Source organism: Pinus tabuliformis, chromosome Q, assembly GCF_031772625.1.
Source record: "Pinus tabuliformis cultivar Carrire ecotype Pingquan chromosome Q, CPIR1, whole genome shotgun sequence".
Taxonomy (NCBI): Eukaryota; Viridiplantae; Streptophyta; class Pinopsida; order Pinales; family Pinaceae; genus Pinus; species Pinus tabuliformis.
In genome coordinates, this window is record NC_142296.1 from 654,077,267 (window position 1) to 654,095,248 (window position 17,982).

The following is a 17,982-nucleotide window of genomic DNA, read 5'->3' on the forward strand; positions in this document are numbered from 1 at the left end:
ACGTGAACATATATAGAATTTTTCCAAATATTGTTTTAAATTATTATTTACATTGCGATGCAGGTTTATTATTTAAAAGTGTAATTTTTATTTTTTTATAAATTTTATTTTAAATCTAATTAATTATTTGAATATGTATAAATGTGTAATTTTTTTTTTTTTATTAATTTTATTTTAAATCTAATTAATTATTTGAAATTTGAATATGTATAAATGTATAATTTAAATGTGGTTTAATAGTTTTTCAAAATATTGAATTTATTTAAATATTTAAAATGTAGTTTAAACATTGGAAAAAATAAAATCTTGCCAAAAAAATATTATAATCAATTTTGGTGAAAATAATTAAAATTTAAAATGTTTAAATTTTTTATTTAAATAATTTTAATTTTAATTTTAATGGAAAAAAAAACCTAAATAATTTAAATTTATTTAAAAAATAAAATATAATTTAAAAATTTTATTATTTTTTATTAAAAATGATAAATTTAGATTTATTTTTCTTATTTCAACATTTAATAAAAGTAAAATTAGATAAATCTATAGTGATATAATAATATATAAATTATTAATATTTAAATAACTATAATAATTATGATTTTTTTAAAGAAACATGTATTTTATATTAATTTAATTGGCAAACGGTTCGGTGCTCTTACATTTAGAAGTTGTTCTTATTTATTAGGATTTTAGAATTGTTTAAAAATTAGTCTATTTCTACCTTGCCTTTTTCTAGCTATAGTTCTAACTACATTTATTTTGTAGAGTCTTTAGAAGACTCCATTATATTTAACGAAATTATAAAACATTAAAAACTAAAACAATTTTTGCTAATCGTTGCCTTCCTTTTTAGTTTGGGGTCTTTCGTCTTGTCCAACCTGTTCTACTTCCATCTGTTGAGGGAGAGTCGTCACCATGGTCTGATCCAGTGGCTCATCAAGGTGTGGAGTTGTCTACACCAGGTGGAGAATTTTCAGAGAGCCCATACACCTCTTTAAGTATACCCAAAGTTGTCATTTCAACCATTAACTCAATAACGTCCACTTTTCAAGTCAGATTGTCCACCTTGGTCACCAAATTATCCATTGTCATTTGGAGTCGCTCCATGTCTTCACGCAACTCTTCCAATTTCTTTGTTATCAGAGCGAAATGGGAACGGGCTTCAAATGCCACTTGATCACCTAACATAGCAACGAGGATCGAGAAATCTGCCATAATTGTCACCAATTGCTCCTTAACATCTTCTCCATGACCGCAACATAGTTAACATAGGTCGCCTCCATAGAGAGCATAGTTTCTAGGAGCAGAGTCCAAGGGAAAAGAGGCTACTCTTTCTTGATGCAAATATTGTAATTGAAAGGAAATCTCCATGAAATCAACTAAAGCACACTTCCACTCTTTTTTATGCAAATATTGTAATTGAAAACACACTTGCAGTCTTTTTTATTATGCAAATATTATAATTGAAAGCACACTTGCAGCCTTTTTTATTATGCAAATATTGTAATTGAAAGAACACTAGTCTTTTTTATTATGCAAATATTGTAATTGAAAGCACATTTACAGTGTTTTTTATTATGCGAATATTGTAATTGAAAGCACATTTGCAGTCTTTTTTATTATGCAAATATTGTAATTGAGAGGAAATTTTTGTGAATTTTTTGTCAGCAAAAAGACATATAGCAGACTAGCCATCATAAATCATATATAGATACATGTTAACTTCCATAAAAGAAAATGGCTACTTTAATGTAATAACAATATATAGATCTTGCACCCATTTTAGCTTATACATTGCCAAATGCACCTGTCTGCTTTGCCTTTGAAGGAACCTTTACTTATTTGTATTACAATGAAAAAAGTTGATCTTATCAATGCCCTGCAACAGCTGCATTTTTCGGCCACAACCCATATGATAAAAAGTCATTAAAAATTTGGGAAAAGATAAAGCTCGTTACCATAATACTGAAAATCTATTATTCATACATTTAAAATGAAACCCCAAAATGCTTTCCCCTCTACCCCTTTAGATCAAAATTAGGGTTTTTTTTTTGTGAATGACCTATGTAAAGATAAAACCAATTTTTTTGTCATATCTAGTTCTACGGACTCGACTTATGTTTCCTTCATTCAATGTTTGAAGATTTCTTTTTGATATCATCAATTGTTGCAATTCACGTGGTTGAATTCGGATTACCTATTTGTATGGCTATTCAATTTAATACCATCGAGTATAAACTCTAGAGGGCCATGACCACGAATTAAGACATCCAGACCAGGCAATTGAGGATGACACAACGATAATGACTAGGTAGCCACATAGACAATGGAACCTAGCATAGTCATGTCTCCAAATTGAGAGTTATAAGTTCAAGATTTAGATATATTTTAGCATTGTGTCTACTCTAGCGAACACATTGTTTCCAATAGCAATTAACCAACATGTATAAATATGAATGACTAGTTTGTGCTTGAACATACATTACAAGCCGAATCTCAAAACTTAGTAAAGAACACAATACTTAAATTTAAAAAAAAAAAAAGATGAGTTATTATCAACGACATTAGCATGATGAAATGTTTTTGACACATAATAATCATACGTGCACGACTACATCGCACGGGCCCACGCTCCAACCACTTGTCCACAGTGATACGATCAAGATGCATGTTCGTTGCCATTTTTCATGTTAAAGCTAGTAGACAATAGCCTGTCATTTTTCTTGTTAAAATTGATCGAAGGTAGAAATCATCACTTGATAGCTTTCCCGAGAACGTGAATTTCCCAAACCGCAAACGAGCCACTACATACGAGCCCATAACAACAACAACCGTCACATTACTTTCTATTTTATAGCTACCCATCGTTGGATCGTGAAAATGTTTTAGTCCGGCTAGCCATCCCAATTGAGTGAGAGAAGAGGGATAAATTAGGTCCCTCAGTTATTCCTAGTTGTTAGCCCTGGGTTTTTGTTGGTTGAGCTTAATAAGCAGGAGTAGTGGGAAGGGCAAGAGCAAAGATAAGAAAGGCAGAGGTGGAAGCACCGAGAAACACAACAACATAGTTAAAATATGAGTAGATATAATCGTGATATCACAAAAGAGATTCCTAATCATATGTAGTGGTTGCAATATACTGCTTTAGCACCTAGCTAGGTATGGTCCTTGACATTTTTATACCTTGTTTTTTAGCCTGACATGCCCTACCCTAGTTTAATGTATATGTATTTAGCACAAGAAAAATAGATGTCGCACACGGACATAGTAAAATGAATTCTGGATTTTACTGCATTTGTCGTAATATATTGACAATTGCAAGCATGAATTCTTAAAGTTTTGGCATCAAGTGTGAATATTGCTAGTAAAGAATTTCTAATTTATGCATAATACATAAGAAAATATATGCATAATACATAAGAAAATTTACTGTAGTCGTGAGCCATTGATGGATTATACTCGCTTTGCAGCCAAGCAAATTTACCATAGTCATGAGTCGTTGATGGATTATACTTGCTTTGCAACTCGACTTTGGAGTTTACCCGTTGAACAAAGTCTTGCATTGCCAATAAAATAACCATGCATGCATTAATAATTCGATAAAAATTTGCTATTAAGCCTACAAGAAGGGAAAAAGAAAATCCACAAACACTGGTATATATGAAAATCATAGCAATTTAGTGTTTTTTTGTTCTCTCCATTGGCTTTCGAAAAGATTTTAATGTAATCATTGTCAATTTCTTTTCTGCCACAATGCAGCCTCATTGTCACAGAGTTGTGGAGTTGATGTGGGCCATCATACATGCTTATTATCACAAAGTAGTGTCGTGGAGTTGATGTGGGCTACCGTATAGGCTTATTGTCACAAAGCCATGGAGTCGGTGTGGGTTGTTGTTCCATGGAGTCAGTATGGTTGCATCTTGTAGCCAAGAACAAACCAATGCGTCTTTGGATACGAACAAACCAATGCATCTTAAACAAAGGAGGAATAGAGGAAGGTTGCCTTGCATGGTTGTACAAATGGAAGTTTTACAAGGCCGCGATTTTTTTTAAAAAAGACAGGGATTTCTTGAAAACAATTAGCGTAATTAAACTAATGCTAGCATTAGTTTCATTGGAAAACATAGTGGAAAAAATGGAGATATATGGGAGGGTTATATCTTAACATACCAAAGGATTTATCTCGGGAAGAGGCCAAATAAGATGACCATTTAAAACATTTCATAAAAAATGAAATACCATTAAAAAAATTAATAAGCATCAAGAAAACTTTGTTTAAAAGCAAGAAAGACTCATTGTGGTTCATCGGCCTTCGTGCCCAATTAATAGAAAGTAGAAAAATGATTCCTATAGTCCCTGCAACCCTGAAGGGGCAGGGACTAAAAAGGGGACTTCATCATACTAATAATAGTGGTTGTGGACATTAATTGTATATTAGTGTTAAGAAGGAGTGTCTCATTTCTCCCACTTTTTCTAGCAGCAATATTGATAAAGCCTAGCAATTTTTAGAAAATGAAGAATGCATTCGTATATGGTTGAATTTATCATCGTCCTCCTTCTAGCAAATTATAGGATATTTCACCAAGATTATGATAATTAAATCTAAGAAAATAATTTGTAATATGATTTTGTATGGTTATAACACCCTTGAATAGGTGTAATCTTACTAGCACTTAGACATTGATTTCCATCGCCATTAGCACTGAAAACATAGTGTGTAGAATATAATGGTTGGTGGTCAAAAAGTTTATTATGGTCTTGAAAACAATTGGGAAATGTTGTACTTTGGGATTGGGATAAGGATTTTTTTTCTTTTCAACATTTTGGTAACCCGTGTTATTTTTTACAATTATAAAGTTTGGGCTCACAACATTGATCCAAATTGGATTAAAAACAAAATGGAAGAGCATAATAATGCATATATAACACAAGGTGAGTCACTTAAAAGAATAATGTCATAGTGAAATCAAATTATCTTGTTGAGTCAAACTATGAAAGACTACAATAAACGTAACGATATGAAATGTCTAGAAATATGGTGTCAGATTTTCTTTGAGAAGAGATGTGATGGCAATGCTTATCTGCAAAAAGCTCATAACAAGAGGGTGAAGCCACATTATACCATCATGTAAAAAATCATAAGCGGAAAAAGCCTTAAAATCCAAAAACCTTACCCTAAGAGCTGAGGTGGTGATAAGAATGTGTGCCCTAGGGAGCCTAGTTTGTGTGGCAATTTCAAGAGACATAACTTTCATATACAAACTCTATTTTGGGCATTTTTCATACCATCATAAAGGTTATTCTGATTTCTATGTGTTTGGAAGTCTCACAATCTAAGATTGCAAGGTTATAAAAATTGCGTGAAACACATAGGAAGGGCTTAAAAATTGTGTCAAACATTTAATGCCTTCAAAACTATCATACATTTGATAATGCTCAAAACCAAATTTTAAATGATTGTAGTCCTAAATCACAAATTGAGTGCCCCAAATGACCAACTAGATCAAGAATCTTTCTTAAGACTTGGAATAAATATGAGCAAATCCAAAATGCTTCATATCCTATAATATTAAAGTTAAATGCAACATTCTTTATCACCTTCTTGATTAAAGCTAAATGCACTTATGTGGAGTTTAAGGCTATGATTTGATATTCATATTATAGGCATAAATTGCTCAAGCTGAGTAAATATAGGGCTCGTGTTATCAAGCTTCTAGTCTAAGTAGTGACCACCACAAACTTAAAGGAGGTTGGGTTAGAGATTATAAGAGATGACCTAATTATTAGATCATAAATGAAGACAAATAAATTATTAATATTTACAATATCAAATCTTGTATCATTGTGAAGTTTAAATATAACACCTGGGATGATAATGAAATCATTAATAAGATAAAACTAAAATATATGCAGATTTATAAGTCCTTTTTAGTTAATTAAAATTGTTTTTCCAACATTTTTAATTTAAAAAATAAAATGAAAGTCACCAAATTCAAGACCAATGTTCATGCCCTCCATGGTGAACTAGTCACTAGACTAATACAAAAACACTCATGAATGAAAGAATGGTAAAAGTTTTGATACAAAAAAAGGGTTGAAAATAAGCAATATTTCCTTTCAAATTGGCCTACTCTTAATATTATAAGATATAACTTTACCTAGCCTAAAAGGGTTGGATTCAATGGTGAAAAGCGATTATTTTTTCACCATTGGGCATAGTTCAAATTTCATGAGGTCCACTTACCCTAGAAACCATGAGGATACCTTGAGGTAGTGGTCTAATGTGTGATTTCACTTAAAGAGACTATATTAATGGTTTCATGACCTGTGCACATATAAGTGGATCAAAGACCACCCACATGCCCTTGTTTTTACAAAGGCATAAAGGGATTGAATTCAATGGTGACAAACGAGGTGTTTTTCACCATTGAGCAAGGTTCAATTATCATAAGGGTCGCTTACCCTGGAATATGTGGGGACACATTGAGGTAGTGGTCGAATGTGTGGTTGCACTTAGAGAGATTATATTAATGGTCTCGTGACCTGTGTATTCGTAAGTAGATCAAATATCACCCCTATGTCCTTCAAATAAACACGAGAGGTTGGATCCAATGGCAGAAAGTAAGCAATTGTTCATTGTCAGGCAACGTTTGAATCCCATGAGGACCTAGCTTGAAGCCATGGGGGCACCTTGAGGTAGTGGTTAAACGTGTGGTTTCACCTAGAGAGGTTATATTAAATAGTCTTGCAACCCATGCATGCATAAGGGGATCAAAGTCGAACCCCATGTCCTTTAATTTTAAAAAATAAATCTCACTAGAATGATTCAGTTTCAAGTGTTTCATTCTTTATGGAGGCCAAGGTTTGAAACTCATGGTAGTTGGGAGGAGATATCAAAAAAATCCAGCCACTTTAAGGCATTGGTAAGGCCTAGGTTAGGTGCAATACCGAGGTGACTTATGACGGTTTAGATGCCCCTAGGTCATAGCTTTTTAGACTATAGGTTAGTCCTACAAGTCTTAGATACACTAGCAAAAAAAAACATATAACTTTACCTAAATTCATGATTTAACTACATTTTAGAACCTCCTTATTTAAGAAAGCCACATTGATCTAAGTACTTCCATGTCCTCCTTGTTCCAACATAGAAATTACATTTTTAAAAATATTTAGTATGGTACCTTTGATTGTAACAACCCGGGTGAAAAAATCATGTAATGAAAGTTAATAAAGGAAAAATAATAACCATGGTTGATGGGACACTTATTCCAAGTTGAATGTTGGGCAAAACATCGTAGTGTGGGTGTTCATTGGTTTATTATGGTTAAGGAAATTGACAAAGGCTTTGGAAAGGAAAAATAACATTTTTAGCATATTTATTTATGAAAATAATGGAAATTAGGAGAAAAGGAAGGTGAAAGGTCACAGGTTGCATGTGAGGAGGAAAATGAAGAAAATAGAGGCCTAATTGATAAAAAGGCTTCTAAGGATCAATTTTTAACCTTTTGTCAATTCAGTTTTGGAGCTCTCTCATTATTCTCTCTCTCTCTCCCACTCTTGGACACTTAGAGTTTTCTTGGAGCACTTTGGCATTGGATCAAGAAAGGCAAAGAAGGCAAGAGGAAGGAAGGAGCAAGCAAGGAAGAGTAGGATCAAGCAGCTACAACATGATTCTTTGCAAGTATCGATTTGCATGTGTATTTTCCTTGCTAGAATTGGCATGCATGATATTGCATGTAGTTCTTTGTTGTTATGGCATGGGTTTTGCTAGGTGTGACAGTGTTTTTAACCTAGCCTTGTCATTTCTGGATAGCCATGATGTGATGGGGTTCTCATGTTTTGGTTGAGCTAGATTGTCGGATGGATTTGAAGCTGAGTGAGGTGGATCTCTGAAAGAAAGAACATATGGCCTAGTAATCCCTGAACCAGACTATGGATTGTGGTAAATCCATTAGCCTAGTGACCCCTGAACCAGACTGTGGTTTGCGGTAAAGCCAGGTATTGTGTGCCTCGGTGGGCCTAGGAATCCTTGCTGGTGAATGGAGGGATATACGGTAAAGCCTAGAGGTGGTTTCCCTTGATTAGGCCTAGGAATCCTTGCCGGTGAATGATGGAATATACAGTAAATCCTAGAGGGTGGAGTCTCGGTTTAGGGCCTAGTGATCCTTGAATCAGACTATGGATTGCGGTAAAGCCTGAGAGGCTAGGAGATAGAAAAACTCCTCACGATGTAGGTGGAGAAATCTGGTGGCATCCATGCTTATTTTTGCCTAGTGATATGGTGTAGATCATGGTAAAGCCTGTTATAACATGTTTATTGTTTTGGCCCAGTGATCTAGTGTGGATTATGGTAAAACCTGGTTTCTATTGATGAGGGTGAGGTGGTTTAGCCTCAGAATGCCCTGGTTGGTTCTTTTGGTTGAGTCCCACATTCATGCTTGGAATATGGAATGGGGGTGATTGGTTGAAGAGAGATTTGGCTCAACCAATCTATGGTCAGGTGGAACATGGTAGTCCCATCCTAGGTTGGCTTTTGTATTCATTAATAAGAGGTTCTTTCCTTAACATCTTATGTGTAAATGTAATGGTTAATGTGCAAATTCTATGGCTGATGTATCCTTGATATTTTTGTTGTTATTATGCTGGTTATAAACATGTATTATGACAGTGATGATGTATGGATCTCCTCATGTTTTGAATTGTAAATGAATGAAAAATGTATCTATGACCTAATAGATGATAATTCAACTAATGATATAAGGGAATAATGCTTCTTAGCGATTCTTAGATAAGTATGAGACCCTTATGCTCATATATGTTGTTTAAACTTGTAGATTACATATTTGTGACATGTTTAACGAAATGCCCATCATGGCTAGTAGGGGTACAATCAAGTCCTTGTTCAAATAATTACATTTGTATCCTTATATATGTTGTTATCTTTTAGTTCTGAAAGTATCATTGAGTTTTGGACAGTGACCCGGGCTCTAGCCCTGAAAAGTGGCACAAATCTTGGAGTCACAGGCATAGGTCTGAGGAGAAAAGTCCCTAGATGCAGGCACACCCATGCTGTGGGAGCATCTGGAGCCTCCTGGACGCATGCTTGTCCATATCAAGGGAGCATTCGGGGTTTAATGGTCTAAAACTTAAGTTGGTCTTAGAGGTTAGTTACTTGAGTGGTTGGGATGGCTCCTGGGATTTCTGTTGCTGATGTGGAAGGTCTGTGTGGTGTGTTTCTATCGATTCCACTTCCTTAAGGTCACCTAGGAGGTTGAATCCCATTGTAGTGACCTCTCGTCGCATATTTACCCCGGTTGGTCAGTTACTTGGGTAGATGTGGGATGAGGGTGTTATAGAGTGGTATGAGAGCATAGATCACCCCTTGGACTGGATGGGCAGCGTGTGTTAGTCATGCATTCATGTCGGTTGCACATGTGTTAATCATCCTTGTAGTCTATATGCTTGTTGCATATGCATGGTGTTTGTCATGGTTGTAGTGATGTCACCATGTGAAATAGGATGTTGTTGTTGGGAAGTATGTCATCATGAGTGTGTGATTGGTTACATGTTGTTTATGATTGTGTATTACAAGTGTACATTGGTATAGTTGTTTTTGTCATGCATGAGGTCATGGTATGTGTAGTGGATATGGTCATGCATTAATGGCTGGACTCTAGCTAGAATGATGTTTATGTGTTGATACACCTATTTGTTATATGTATATATGATGTTATGATTATGTTTGTACATGTATTACACTGATTGGTTGATCTTGTAGATGAGGTATCCTCCTCAAATTTTGCTAAGGTACGTTCTTTTATTGTGATTTGGTTTAGCTAACATAGTATGCCTTGCAAGAAAGAGATCAAAATGACTAGAAAGATGGTAGACTACAAAGATTCTCCCTGTGAATCATATGATCAACGTGGTGTTGGGAACTCTTTTGATTTAGCATACACATTAAGAAGATTGAAGGAAGAAATAAGGAGTTGTAATGTGGACAATGACAAAATCATGCAGGCACAAGAGAAACAAGTAGAGGTTAATGCAATACTCCTTCGGAGTTTGCCAGAATTGTAGTGACAAGGGCAACTTCGGATTAGCCATGGAAAGGAGGACAAAACTAATGAGGCATATGGCAGTAGGTCTCATGGTGGTCACGGTTTGGATATAGATGACACAGTTAGAGATGGAAGATTGTTGGATACTCTGGATAGGAAAGGTGATGTATACATGTATTATTCTAGTTCTGGTTCTGAAAGGCATCATGATTGTCATCGTTATCATCCTTATAGTAGGAGTGATAGGGGATAATTTCCAGATGAATTTAAGAAAGCGAAGCCACCTACTTTTGATGGAGACTTGAAGAAACCAGAAGATGTAGAGGCTTGGACACTAGGGATGAGCAAGTTCTTTGGGTTGCATGAGTACACATAAAACATGAAGGCCATAATTACTATCTTCTGCCTAAAAGGTAAAGCAGATATCCGGTGGGAAGATGTGAAGCAGGTCAGAGACATCGAGATGGAGGACTTGAGTTGGCATGAGTTTAAGAGGATTTTCAGGAAGAAGTACTCGTCAGAAAGATACTACGATAGCAAGGCCAAAGAATTCTATGAGCTAAAGATGGGATCGATGATAGATGAAGAGTACACGACTAAGTTCTTGGAGCTATTAAGGTATGTACCATATCTTAAAGATGAGAAGGCTAAAGTTCAACAATTTGTCAATGGTTTTCCATTAGCATTCAAAGACCAGATTGAGTATGATGAGCCTCGGTCACTTGAGGAGGTTATTGGAAAATTGAAACATTGCTATGAACATTCAAAGCATAAGAATGAATCTCAACAAGGATGGAGAGGAAAGGATAAGGACAAAGGTAATGGTAAATGGCAACTGAAAATAGCAAGGCCTCGGAATGCAGAAGAGAAATAAAATGTGGCACCACAAAAGAAGTTCAATGTAGCTAGACATGGACATGGATCATAGTAACAACATAGAGGTGATGGTACTAGATGGTTGGAGTGTTGGACATGCGGTAAGGAACACCTTAAGAGAGATTCTACATAGAATTAGGGTGGTAGGCCTAAGATCTATAGTGCACAAGAGGCACAGACTATTGGGGATTTTGGTCAGAGCATTCCTCGTATCTATGCAACACTCTATAATACATAGGCAATTAATCAAACATCTATTATTGAAATGGACAATAAGCTTTGTGATCAAGTTGTTTCTATTTTGATTGACCCTGGATCTAATTATAGTTATGTTAGTATTGGCTTGGTGGATAAGTGTGGTTTGAATAAAGAAGTGCATGTAAAATCTTGGTTAGTGTAGTTGGATATAGGTACAAAGAAAAGAGTTCATCATTGGGTAAGAGCTTGTGCATTTGAGTTGAATGGCATGTCTACAACAACGCACTTGAACATATTTCCGTTGGGATCATATAATATGTTATTGGGTATGGACTAGATATACCTTCATAGGACCAAGGTGGATTGTTATGACAAAGCCATTGAGTGCTTGGATGACAATGGAGAACCAAGAGTCTTACAGGGAAAGAAGAAAGCCACATCAGTTAGGATGGTGATAATTATGCAGGCCAAGCATAGTCGCAGGAAAGGGTGTGTGTTATTTGTAGTGCATATTTCTAGCGACAAAGGTAAGGAAGTTGAGGATGCAAATGTTTTGAGCAGGTACCCAGTTCTACAACAATTTCAGGATGTGTTTTCCGCAAAGATTTCAAATTTTCCACCTCACAGAGAAGTAGACTTTTCTATTGAGTTAGTGCCAAGGGAAGCTCCAGCATCAAAAGCACCTTACAGGATGAGCACACTTGAGTTGGTAGAGTTAAATTTGTAGATGAAAGAGATGCTTGACAAAGGATACATTAGGCCAAGTGTATCAACTTGGGGCGCACTGTTATTGTTTGTAAATAAGAAGGATGGTACTCTCAGGTTATCATTAACTACAAGCAGTTGAACAAAGTGACCATCAAGAACAGGTATCCATTGACAAGGATTGATGATTTTTTTGATCAGTTGAAGGGAGCAGTAGTGTTCACAAAGATTGATCTAAGATCTGGATATCATCAGGTACACATTAAAGAGGAGGATATTTACAAGACAACTTTCCGGACTAGGTATGGACATTATGAGTTTGTTGTAGTTCCATTTGGTTTGAATAATGCTCCAACTACCTTTAAGTGTTTGATGAATAACGTGTCGCATTCGTATTTGGATAAATTTGTTATTGATTTCATTGATGACATATTAGTATATTCTAAAAATGAGGAAGAGCTTTTCGAGCATTTGGCAGCAGTGTTAAGGTTGTTGAGAGAACATCAATTATATGCTAAGCTTAGAAGGTGAAGTATATTTCAGACTGAGGTACATTACTTGGGTCATGTTGTCTCCAAGGAGGGCATAACAGTGATCCAGAGAAGATAAGAGCTATTAGGGAGTGAGCAACTCCTAAGAATGTAGATGGGGTGAGATCCTTCATGGGATTGACAGGTTATTATTGGAGGTCCATGAGGAACTTCTCATAGATTTCTTATCCTATTACATCATTGCAAGGGAAAGGTAAGATGTTTGAATGGACAGAGGAGTGTGAGGCTGGTTTTTAGCAGCTTAAGCAGTTGTTGACACATGCTCCAGTGTTAAATATTAGAGATCCAGACAAATAATTTGTAGTATGTACAGATGCTTGCAAAAGAGGACTTGGTGGATTCCTTATGCCAGAAGGACAGGTAGCATGCTATGAGTCACAGAAACTGAATGAGCACAAACAGAACTATCTGACGCATGATCTTGAGCTAGCAGCGATAATACATGCATAGAAGATGTGGAGGCACTATCTTCTTGGTAGGAGATTTGTACTGATGAGTGATCACAATGGATTGAGGTATGTATTTGACCAGGCGAATTTGAATTCCATCCAAGCTAGATGGTTGGGCGCGATCAATTTGAGTTTGACTTCGAGATTAGGTACATCAAGGGAAAAGAGAATTGGATCGTAGATTTTATTAGCAGCAAATGTAGGTGAATCATATAGCCACTATGAGTTCTTATGGTACAAATATACATGATAGGATCATGTAGGCAGGTCAACAGGATGTCAGGTATATGGAGCTTAAGAACAGATTGTAGTAGAGTACAGGTATAGGTATAGGTATAGGTATATGTACAGGTAGTGGTACAAGTACAAGTACATGCAGTGGCACAAGTGCACAGATGTCGATTATTGTCTCAAGACAAATGGATTGATTAGATTTAGAGACATGATATATGTGCCAAATAGCAATGAGCTCAAGAAGGTCATATTGAGGGAGTTTCATGTGAAACCATATTCAGGTCACCCAGGTTATCAGAAGACATTGATCGCAATGAAGAAATTTTATTATTTTTCAAATCTGAAGAAGGATGTAGCAAAGTTTGTGGCTAGGTGCTTGGATTGTTAGTAGGTGAAGGCAAAGTGTAAGCATCCAGGTGGATTGCTACAACCAATTGCAATTCTAGAGTGGAAATGGGAGGTCATTTCCATGGACTTTATCATAGGTTTTCCTAGGACAGGGAGACATCACAATTCATCATGGTTGTTTTGGACAAGCTGATAAAGGTTGCACACTTCATTCTAATGAAGACTATTAATCAGGTGATCAAATTTTAGCTCAAAAATGAATGTGCCCAGAAATTCTTAAAATTGGTATCAAGTTGAAGTGCTCATCATTTTGAATCCAACGACGTTCATTTCACCTCAATTCGACACCGTATTCTCAAGCTATTACGTTCTGATCATTTGACCCAACAGTTAAAAAATGAGCAGGGTTGTTGACTAGGTTTTCATACATCTAACATCAGTTAGGGTGACTATGCAAGTATGGACCAACCGGGTGTTGACAAGTGGCATCTCCTAGTTCATTGGTTGGGGTCAAATTTGATTGGTTTATTGTGGCCCAATCATAGGCTGCCATGTGGCCTAATCACAGGCTGCCACGTGGCACCTCCAAAGTGTAATAAAATTTTGGTATGGTCGACCATAGGTTGGGGCAGATCAAAACCCCGACCTCATGTTCAACAATGCAGCGACTTACCACTAGGCTCATGGTGGGTCTTATTATTAATATGGACAAAACCTGTATTTAATTTTTATGTGGTGCAAATTTGGGAAAGGGGGTAAGGCTTCCAGCCCCGACCCCTGGTCATGGCGACAACATATGACAATATCGTAGAAGGTATGGGGCCAAGGAACCAGCCCCGACCCCTACTCACCATACTTTCCATAAGACCTTCGTGGAAGGCGTAGTGGAGAGGGGGCTAGGGTATAGCCCATCCCATGGTCATGTTGTTCCCATGAGACCACAGACGCACACTAGAGCGATGGTCAACAAAGAAGGGATTAGGGTGGTCGTAGCCCATGACCATATGAGCTTGCATGAAACCGTGGCCACGCACTCGAAAAAGGGGGCCAGCCCCTGGTCTCGTCACACTCATGTGACCAGGCGCGTAGATGATGGGGGCCCAGTGGTAAGGGTAGACTGTTGGCTCGGCCTTTGGTCCCGTGGACCCAATATAACCATAACCCGACAATTAAGGTATTAAGTCAGTGGGGGTGGGTGTTAAGGCCCAGCCTGCGGCCACATGGCCCATGTGGCCTGGTTTTTTGTGCACAGGGGTTATTGGGAAATTTAATTGTCCAACAAATTGCACCGTCGAAGGGTGAAATTATTGCCTCCGTAGCAGAAAATAGGGCAAATTTGTAGGACAGTTAGACTGTTAGTCCGAGTTGTAGGACGAATAACATAAAAATTATAGGGAGAGCTTGTGGAGCCATATCTTTGTGATTTTTCAGTGTTTTGGAGCTCAAGAAGAGTCTACCTAGGGGTTTTTGGACATTCTGGATCTAATGGTGACCTCTATTTGTTGATTTTAACACATCTAAAGGAACTTTTTGTAGGTTCAAGTTCATGGGTGTATGGATCTATCAATGTTTTGGAGTAGTTCTTGAAGGTGTTTAAGCATGGAGAAGGCCTTGTAGGGGTTTTCTAACCTTCAGAAGTTTACTGCAGTAGCTATTACTTGTAGGGTTCAGTTATTATATACTTTTCTCACTATGTCTTGTTGAGGAAAGTTTTCTATTTTCCCTTCAATGTGGAATTGAAGTGCTATATGCTCATTTTCAGTTGGAGTATAGGGTGTTTGTAGGAGACACCTTGTGTTGTTGATGTTTTCATGATGACTATAGGTTGTCATGTTGTTTTATGTGAGAGTTATTTGTAGGAGAACATTTCCTTGAAGGGTAAATAACCACATGTTTATCAACAAACTTTTATGTAGTCATTTTCCACTAAATATATGGAGTGATCTAGCTATGTTTGTAGGCCTAGAGATGTAGCCCAAGAGGGGTGAACTCCGTCACCAAATCCTTTGTTGTGATCTTCATGTATTAATGTATGAGTTATGTGATGTTGGGTTTCTTATGCTTAAGTTTACATGTGAAAACTAACTCATATCTTGAAGAGACCTTTTAAAAAACATGTTTTGTGTTAAGACCCATTTTTCCTTACAATGCGTCGGAGAATGGTCCTTGTTTTTGGGGAAGAGGAAATTGACCACCTCCTCCATTTTCAGATTAGTTGGTATTAGAGCCTCATCTGACCAAGTTGCAAGAATGGGAAAGAAGAGTCTCCAAGAGTTAGAAGAGATGAAGTTGGCTCTTCGTATGGAGAACATTGAGTTGAGAAGAATGCTAGAAATGATTGAAGAGGAGAAGAGGCATATTGTAGCATGTGCCTGAGGAACAAATTACCAAAAGTTACACTCTTGTGAAAACAAAGGACACCTCCAAAATGAAACAAATACGCGGCCATGGTTCAAACAATGGTTATGGACCTTATGAGGATGATTATGCATGTGCGTTTTGCAAGGATCTACAAGATTCTCACCATACACTAGTTGGTAAAAGTGGGTGGCTAGAGTCATCTGCAATGTCATCATCATCATCAGACACTGAAAAGATGAATGGAAAGTTCAAGGAGGTAATAAGCATTTCAAGTTATTAATACCTCCATGAGCTATGTTATAAAGCCTCAATAAGCGGTATGAGTGTCACTTCATTATAGTTTTCATGATGTTATGTTGTCATGTTGGGTTGCTTTTCAGCAAGGTGATCATTATAAATACTGCATCGATCTATGTTATAAATCTCCATGGGAAATGCGTTTTCTTTTCAATGGTTTTTCTAAGGTATAAGTGTGGTTGAACACCGAGGATGGTGTCCCCCAAGGGGGGGATTCTATAATAACCCTAGTGAAAAATTCATGTAATAAAAGTTAATAAAGGAAAAATAATAACCACGGTTGATGGGACACTTATTCCAAGCTGAATGTTGGGCAAAACATCTTGGTGTGGGTGTTCATTGGTTTATTATGGCTAAGGAAATTGACAAAGGAAATGGCTAAGGCTTTGGAAAGGAAAAATGGCATTTTTGGCACATTTATTTATGAAAATAATGGAAATTAGGAGAAAAGGAAGGTGAAAGGTCACAGGTTGCATGTGAGGAGGAAAATGAAGGAAAACAATGGGCAATGAAGAAAATAGAGACCTAATTGATAAAAAAGGCTTATGAGGATCATTTTTTAACCTTTTGTCAGTTCAGTTTTGGAGCTCTCTCATCATTCTCTCTCTCTCTCTCTTCGACACTTAGAGTTTTCTTGGAGCACTTTGGCATTGGATCAAGAAAGGAAAATAAGGCAAGAGGAAGGAAGGAGCAAGCAAGGAAGAGCAGGATCAAGCAACTACAATGAGATTCTTTGCAGGTACCAATTTGCATGTGTATTTTCCTTGCTAGATTTAGCATGCATGTTATTGCATGTAGTTTTTTGTTGTTATGGCATGGGTTTTACCAAGTGTGACAATGTTTTCAGCCTAGCCTTTCCATTTCCGGATAGCCATGGTGTGATGGGGTTCTCATGTTTTGGTTGAGCTAGATTCTCAGATGGATTCGAAGCTGAGTGAGGTGGATCTCTGAAAGAAAGAAAACATGGCATAGTGATCCCTGAACTGAACTGTGGATTTTGGTAAAGCCACTAGCATAGTGACCCCTAAACCAGATTGTGGGTCACGGTAAAGGCACATATTGTGTGCCTCAGTGGTCCTAGGAATCCTTGCTGGTGAATGGAGGGATATATTGTAAAGCTTAAAGATGGTTCCCCTTGATTAAGCCTAGGAATCCTTGCCAATGAATGGTGGGATATACAGTAAATCCTAGAGAGTGGAGTCTCGGTTTAGGGCCTAGTGATCCCTGGATCACACTGTGGATTGCGGTAAAGCCTGAGAGACTAGGAGACAGGAAAAGTCCTCACGATGTAGGTGGAGAAATTCGGTGGCATCCATGTTTGTTTTGGCCTAATGATCTGGTGGAGATCATGGTAAAGCCTGTTATTACATGTTTATTGTTTTGGCCTAGTGATCTAGTGTGGATTGTGGTAAATCCTTGTTTCTATTGATGAGGGTGAGGTGGTTAAACCTCTAGATGCCCTGGTTGGTTCTTTTGGTTGAGTCCCACATTCATGCTTGGAATATGGCATGAGGGTGATTGGCTGAAGAGATATTTGGTTGATTGGGTGGAACGTGGTAGTCCCATCCCGGGTTGGATTTTGCATTCATTAATAAGAGGTTCTTTCCTTGAAATCTTATGCGTAAATGTATTGGTTTATATATGTATTCTATGGCTGATGCATCCTTGATATTTCTTTTGTTATTATGCTGGTTATAAGCATGTATTATGACAGTGATGATGTATGGCTCTCCTCATGTTTTGAATTGTAGTTGAATGAACAATGTATCTATGACCTAATGGATGATAATGCAGCTAATTATATAAGGGAACAATGCTTCTTAGCGATTCTCAGATAAGTATGAGATCCCTATGCTAAGATTTGTTGTTTAAACTTGTAGATTACATATTTGTGACATGTTTGAC